We start from the raw sequence: 7,540 nt of genomic DNA, 5'->3' as shown, positions 1-7,540 counted from the left end.
CACTGTGATAAAAGTTAAGGGACAGAGATACCCACATACGCATATCGCAGTGGTATTGTGAACATAATGAGTAAAAGGGCAGCGCGCTGACGGAGCTGTTAACTTGTACTCAGGTCATTCACGTGAAAAGGTTTCCGACGTGGTTCCCGCAACACGATGAGAATTAACAGACTTTGGTAGTTGACGCTAAACACGTGAGACATTCCATTTTAGAATTCGTTAGGGAATCCTGTATTCCGAGGTCGACAGAGTCGAGGGCGTGTCGAGAATACCAAATTTCAGGCATTGCCTCTCACCACGGACAACGTTGTTCCCGGCGGCGTCGCTTAACGAACGAGAGCAACAGCGTTTGTGTAGAGTTGTCAGTGTTAGCAGACAAGGACCGCAGAAATCAATGTGGGACGTAAGACGAACGTATCCATTAGGCCCGTACGGTGAAATATGTCGCCAATACGCTATGGTGGCAGACGAGCGAGCGAGGAGGTGCAGTGGAAGCACACTGGACTCGCATTCGTGAGGACGACGGTTCAATCCCGCGTCCAGCCATCCTGATTTAGGTTTTCCGTGATTTCCCTAAATCGCTCCAGGCAAATGCCGGGATAGTTCCTTTTGAAAGGGCACGACCGACTTCCTTCCCCATCCTTCCCCAATCCGATGAGACCGATGACCTCGCTGTTTGGTCTCTTTCCCCGAACAATCCAATCCAATCCGGCAGACGATCGACGAGAGTGCCTTTGCTAACGGCACGACATTGTCTGTAGCGCCACTCCTGAACTCGTGACAATATCGGTTGGGCTCTAGACGACTAGAAAACTGCGACCTGATGACATGAGTCCCGATTTCATTAAGGGCTGAGTGGTTCTGAGTGTGGCGCAGACCTCATGAAACCACTGACCTAATTTGTCAACAACGCACTGAGCAAGCTGGTGGTGGCTCCGTCGTGTATGTTTACATGGAATGGACTGGCTTGTGATTATGTTCGGCTACTGGGAGACTATTTGCACCATTCATAGCCTTTATGTTCCGAAATAACAGTGAAATTTTTTTTTTGTATTTGACGTGTCACCGGGCCATGATTGTTCGCGATTGGGCTGAAGAACATTCTGGACAACTCGAGCGAATGATTTGGCTACCCAGATCGCCCTACATGAATCCCATGAACGTTTATGGTACATAATCCAGAGGTCAGTTTCTGCACAAAATCCTACACCAACAACACTTCTCAATTAGGGACGGATGTTCCGAAATAACTGTGAAACTTTTTTTGTATTTGACATGTCACCGGGCCATGATTGTTCGCGATTGGGCTGAAGAACATTCTGGACAACTCGAGCGAATGATTTGGCTACCCAGATCGCCCTACATGAATCCCATGAACGTTTATGGTACATAATCCAGAGGTCAGTTTCTGCACAAAATCCTACACTAACAACACTTCTCAATTAGGGACGGATAGAGGGGCTGCATGGCTCAATATTTCTGCAGAGGGCTTCCAACGACTTGTTTATACCAAACCACGTCGAGCTGCTGCACTGCCTGTGAAAAAGGACGTCCGACACCATACTGGGAGGTGCCCCATGAGTTTTGTCACCTCGGTGTACGGCTACAAGCTGACCATTTACAAGGTCTTCTTTTTTATTTTGATTACAGATTCCAATTAGTAATTCCTGACCATTACGTTTCAGTATTACACGGATAAAAATTCTTCTTGGGAACAGAAGTAGTTCTCAAGCCGAAACATTTTCAGTTTATTTTCAAATTTACGTTTGCTGTCTGACACGTTACACCACCGAGTAAGTGATTAAAAATATTGATGGCAGCATTTGGTACCACTTTTTATGTTAGAGATAACCTTAGCGTGAAATAATAAATGTCATATTTACTTCTGGTACTGTAGTGTGTTGTTTACGAAAAACTTCATCACTGAATAAATATACTGTTAAGCTGTACTCAAAATGAGTAACTACTCATACATAAACAGGTGTCTACAATATGGTCACTAGTGAACACCACACGTTAATCATACAACACGTTTTTGAATAGTTAGAACTTTCTTTTTAAAGATGAGCTACACCACAACATCACTCTATCGATGTTATTGAACGAAAATACGCAAAATATTTTTACTTGCTGATTTGTCACTCCCAAAGATCTGCGATGATTGAAAGTGCAAATGTGACTGAACGTAATTGTTATAAGAAAGCAAAAATGCATCTCTAGTTTTAATTAGCATAAACATGGACAAATAAAAATTGTGAATTTGGGCCCGTAGTTATTATTTCCTCACACTGTGTTGCATTTATCTTTGGTGTAGTACCTCTAGGTATAAGAAACGGAATGCATTGTGTTTCCTCGAAATTGAGAGTGAGACAATTTGCACAAAACCAGGTAATAATACTTTTACGAACGATAACAATCATTTATTTTGTTGCTGTTTGTATGTTTGGATTGACTACAACACTGGTGTCGTCTAAGAAAATAACTGGCGGCAGGTGTGCCCGAGCGATTCTAGGCACTCCAGTCTGAAACCCCGCACCGCTAGGGTCGCAGGTTCGAATCCTGCCTCGGGCATGGATTTCTGTGATGTCCTTAGGTTGGATATGTTTAAGTGGTTCTAAGTTCTAGGGGACTGATGACCTCAGATGTTAAGTCCCATAGTGCTCAGAGCCATTTCAACCATTTTTTTTTTTTTTTGAGAAAATAACTAATTCTGCTCGTTTTACATTAGACGAAGTATTCTTTACATATGTCAGCTAACAGTGGACCTAAATCTGAGCTTTCTTGAAATACTGAGTCACCTTCCCGCTCTTTTTTGTTATGCACAACATTACCCATTAATTGGTTAAGGCACCAATTACCTAAGAATGTGGTTCAAAATGGTTCAAATGGCTCTGAGCACTATGGGACTCAACTGCTGAGGTCATTAGTCCCCTAGAACTTAGAACTAGTTAAACCTAACTAACCTAAGGACATCACAAACATCCATGCCCGAGGCAGGATTCGAATCTGTGACCGTAGCTGTCTTGCGGTTCCAGACTGCAGCGCCTTTAACCGCAGGGCCACTTCGGCCGGCCCTAGGAAGGTGTTCTGAATCACTTAGCCTAGTCGAATGTCTTAGGTCACAGAAACTATATACAACAATAATAATAATTTCTCTAGTATAATGTTAATTACTACAATGTAAGCCCCTGATAGCTGAGTGGTCAGCGCGACGGAATGTCGTACCTAATGGCCCGGGTTCGATTGCAGGCTGGGTAGCAGATTTTCTCCGTTCAGGGACTGCGTGTTGTGTTGCCCTTATCGTCATCCTTTCATCTCCATCGACACGTAAATCGCCGTTGTGGCGTCAACTCAAGAGAACGGTCTACCCGACGGTAGGCCCTAGCCACACAGCGTTTCCATTTCAGTTACTACAGTGAAAATCTCAGGAATCAGTGTAGCACTTTGTGACTTGCAACAACCTTTACACGTAATATCGAATCTTTATGAAGCTTATTGTTACTGAAGCACCAACAAAATGATGAACGGAAAAAAAGTTTATCGCTTATTGCATTTTAGCTGTTCATGCAGTAACACTGCTGCGTGGAGCATAATATTTTAATTATTACTTATTGATTACTATCTCGGAACAAATTTTGTAGACGGTACTCATATACAGCACTGACTGTGACAACAAAATCATATCATTGTGTGACGCACAGTTCAGAGGATATGCCGTCACAAACACTGAGATGCGTGAAAAGCTGCTGCATCATGTATGACATTTAAATTTATTACTTCGTTGCTACTAAATTTGTTCGGAACACATTACGCAGATGATAGCCACGTGTACTACTATACGTACCTGCAAAATTATGCCATTACACGACGTATAGTTTAGGAGATACGATACCATAAGCATCAAGCTGCGTGAAAATGAAACTACAGAGAGAAATTCGCTAGATACAGCTGATATACGTGTAAAAATGCGTGTGAAATATGTTAAATATGTGTTACGTGTTCATATGATTATCCTAAGCCCCTGGAACAATTTCACCCTTATTTGGTACTCATATAGTTACGATCTGGAAACAAATGTGTGGGGGTAAGAACCACCAGCCTCCTGTTGGTATGGAGTTGATAACATGGTGGGAGAAGGGGGACGCAGGGGGTCGGCAGAGAAGGGGGAGAAGAAGATGGACAGAGAGTGGAAGCAGAAAGTGGACACAGATAGGGAGTAGGAGAACATGGACAGAGAGAGGGTGAAGAAGAGATAGATAGATAGAGAGGGGGAAGGAGGAAATGGACGGAGAAAATGAAGAGTAAGATGTGGACAGGGAGGGGAGGGATCAGAAAATCGACAGACAGAGCAGGAGATGAACAGCGAGGGATGGAGGAGTTGGACAGACAGATGGGGTGGAAGAGATGGACAGTGGGAGGGAGTGGGTTGAGGAGGAAAGGGACAGAGGAGACGAAGTAATATCGGAATATTTCAATAACTTCATACCTGGGTTAAACCTCAAGGTGATGCCAGTCAACTCATATATGGAGAAAATACGGGTATTCTCAGTGCCGAAATATTGTTTTTTATTTTTATGAACACACAACTGGTGTTTGTACTTTCGTCTTGAAAACACACTCTCTGACAAAAAGTAGTGAAGCGCCCAGAAGAGGCGGAGGAGACAAAATGAAACCTCACGGTTTGAGAGTGTATGTGATTACAGCAGTGTTAAATTTACGAAGAACTTGGCTGTATGAAATCACCTATGACTATTTGCAGCCCTCTGACTTGGATGCAAGTGTTGATTCATTTGCGAAGGGTGTCATTGAACTGTTGTATCCTTTCCTGAGACAAGCTGGCCCATAACTACTGCAACTGGTCCTTGATAACCTACATGCTAGCACTTGCCAACATCTGTTCGACCGGGGACAGATATAGGGCTTTCTCTGACAACTGGAGTACCTCAAATTATTATAGGCAGTTCATATAAAAACGTGCCTTGTGTAGAGGGGCATTGTCCTCTAGAAAAATGTTACCACAGTACTGTCTCATGAGAGATAACTCATTGTGTAGTTTGAGTTCTTTCAATAACTATCAGCCATGACCTTTAGTCATAGCCAATGGCTCTCCACATCATGACACCAGAGAGTAATGCTGCTATGGTTCTCCAGAACTGCCGAACATGATGCGACGACATTATCAGTACTTTATCATTTCTGGTCATTGCTTCAAATGGAGCCGTTTGTGACGCGATGTCAACGGCAGCCTACCCACGGGACGATAATTCCCTAGTCTAGCTGTTGCTAATCTCTGATGAATGGTGCAGGGTGACATCTGTGGGGTTGGATAAGTTCGATCACACTCTGCACTGTTACTAGAGTTCCCTCCTCCCCCTCTGACGTGACAGGTCAGTTTCCCGACATATAAGACGGCGTGGATTCTAAAATCGGTGGAACACTCAAAATAGGCATGGATGTGTGTGATGTCCTTAGGTTAGTTAGGTTTAATTAGTTTTAAGTTCTAGGCGACTGATGACCTCAGAAGTTAAGTCGCGTAGTGCTCAGAGCCATTTGAACCATTTTTGAACTCAAAATAGGCGTTTTCTGCTGCATGGTTGCCAGCTAACTTGGGCTAAATAAAGAATCCAAAAGAGCTGACCTGGAGACATGAGCTCAGTCAAAACTGTAGCATAGGTTCATGAAAACAAGATGGCGTTCAAGACGGTCACTGGTAGCCCTATGATGACAGAATCCAATGCTGGTTGTCAGATTTTCTCAACCTAATGATGTCAGATCTCTAGGTGGCGATCCAGTATGACCACTGTGTTCCCTCCGTTTGTATGACATTAGAATCCAAGATCGCAGACCAGGGAATATGGGCTCAGCGTGCATTGTTCATATTTCATATGTTGTACGTAAATAATGGCGCGAAATTAAAAAAAAAGTCAATAAAATTCTTCTGTGTTTGAGGCCACATTGTCAGCTATAAAATTCCAACGTTTCGGCTACCATTGCAAGCCGCCTCCCTCAGGGTGTATTGCTGACTGCTGAATGAGCAGTAGTTTGGTTACTTGTATACTATGGAGGAGTGCTGTCATTGGATATGAGGGTGAGGAGGAAGGATATTAGGTGTTCTTTTATTGGTCTTTGCATTGTGTGTTGTCATTGGCGGAAAAAGGCGTTTTTCACTGGAGTTTCCTTTATTGCTTGCCATTGGTGAAAATCGGCTAATAAGAAACTGAGGGGCGACTGCAGCGAAGTGTTGTTTGTATTGTATTGTATGTTAACCAGGGGCCTAGAAACGACGGAGGGGCTCCGTCCCCGCAGCAGCCGCAGTGGTCCACAACCCCACGACGACTACCACAGTCCACTTCACCCCTCCGCCGCCCCACACCGAACACAGGGTTATTGTGCGGTTCGGCCCCCGGTGGACCCCTTCTCCCACTCCCATACCCCCCCGCCCCCTGGGAACGTCTCACACGAGGCGAGTGTGTAGCCCCTATGTTTGCGTGGTAGAGTAATGGTCGTGTACGCGTTCGTGGAGAACTTGTTTGCGCAGCAATCGCCGACATAGTGTAGCTGAGAATTGGCAAAGAATTTAGTAAGAAGAATCCACAAGGGACGCAACAGCGGGAGGTAAATATTGCTAGACTGGCTTACGCAGATTACTTAGCACTAATAAGAGTTACAAAGTAGAATTAACCTTAATGATGCAAAATTATTTCAAAATCGCTGAGGAGATAGGATTAAGAGTAAATAAAGAAAAGGCAGTATACCGAGTCATTAGAGAGAAAATCCAAAGAGATGCACCTTTGGCTTTAGATGGATTCAGTTTCAAGACAGCTGACTGTTTCTAGTACTTACGGAGTCTCTTTAGTAACAACAGTAAGACGAAAATAAAAATAGATGCCCATCTAGCAACTGTAAACAAAACACTTTTCAGTTTCATCAAAATATTAAAGAAAAGATCACTTAGCAGTAACTTCAAAATCAGCTTGTATCCTATAACAACAGTAAAATTCTACAGAAGTGAAGCATTAAAAGTCAGAAAGGAAGGTGAAGTAGAACTGTTAACATTACAAAGAAAAATACTAAGGAAAATTTTTGGATAGGTTATGATGAAAACAACGTGGAATGGAGGATTAGAAAAAATTAAGGTCTAAGAGAGCTGTGCAAACAACATAACATGGTCGATGTTTTAGAGAGAAGAAGGTTGTACTGGGCAGTCCATGTAACAAGAATAATAGAAAATAGACAATTTAGAATATCATTTGACAGGACAGTAGATCGACGAGAGGAAGAGGAAGACCGAGAATTAGGTCGCGAGGTAGCATTTGGGAGGATACAGCTAGGATGAATATCAACATCGAATGGACAAAGAGAAAAGAAAGAGGCTCGTAGAGCATGCGTATCATCGATAAAGAGCAGCACACTTATGCTTAACTTATTTGAAAATTAGACATTTATCTAACGCAGTGAGAGCAAAACACCTTTATACGAAATGACATGTAGGGAACCACTATCAAGAAATGACATAAATACATGCAATGAACTAGACTAA

This window comes from Schistocerca piceifrons, chromosome 3 (assembly GCF_021461385.2).
Source record: "Schistocerca piceifrons isolate TAMUIC-IGC-003096 chromosome 3, iqSchPice1.1, whole genome shotgun sequence".
Taxonomy (NCBI): Eukaryota; Metazoa; Arthropoda; class Insecta; order Orthoptera; family Acrididae; genus Schistocerca; species Schistocerca piceifrons.
The sequence above is the reverse complement of the archived record's forward strand: the minus strand, read 5'-3'. Positions refer to the sequence as shown.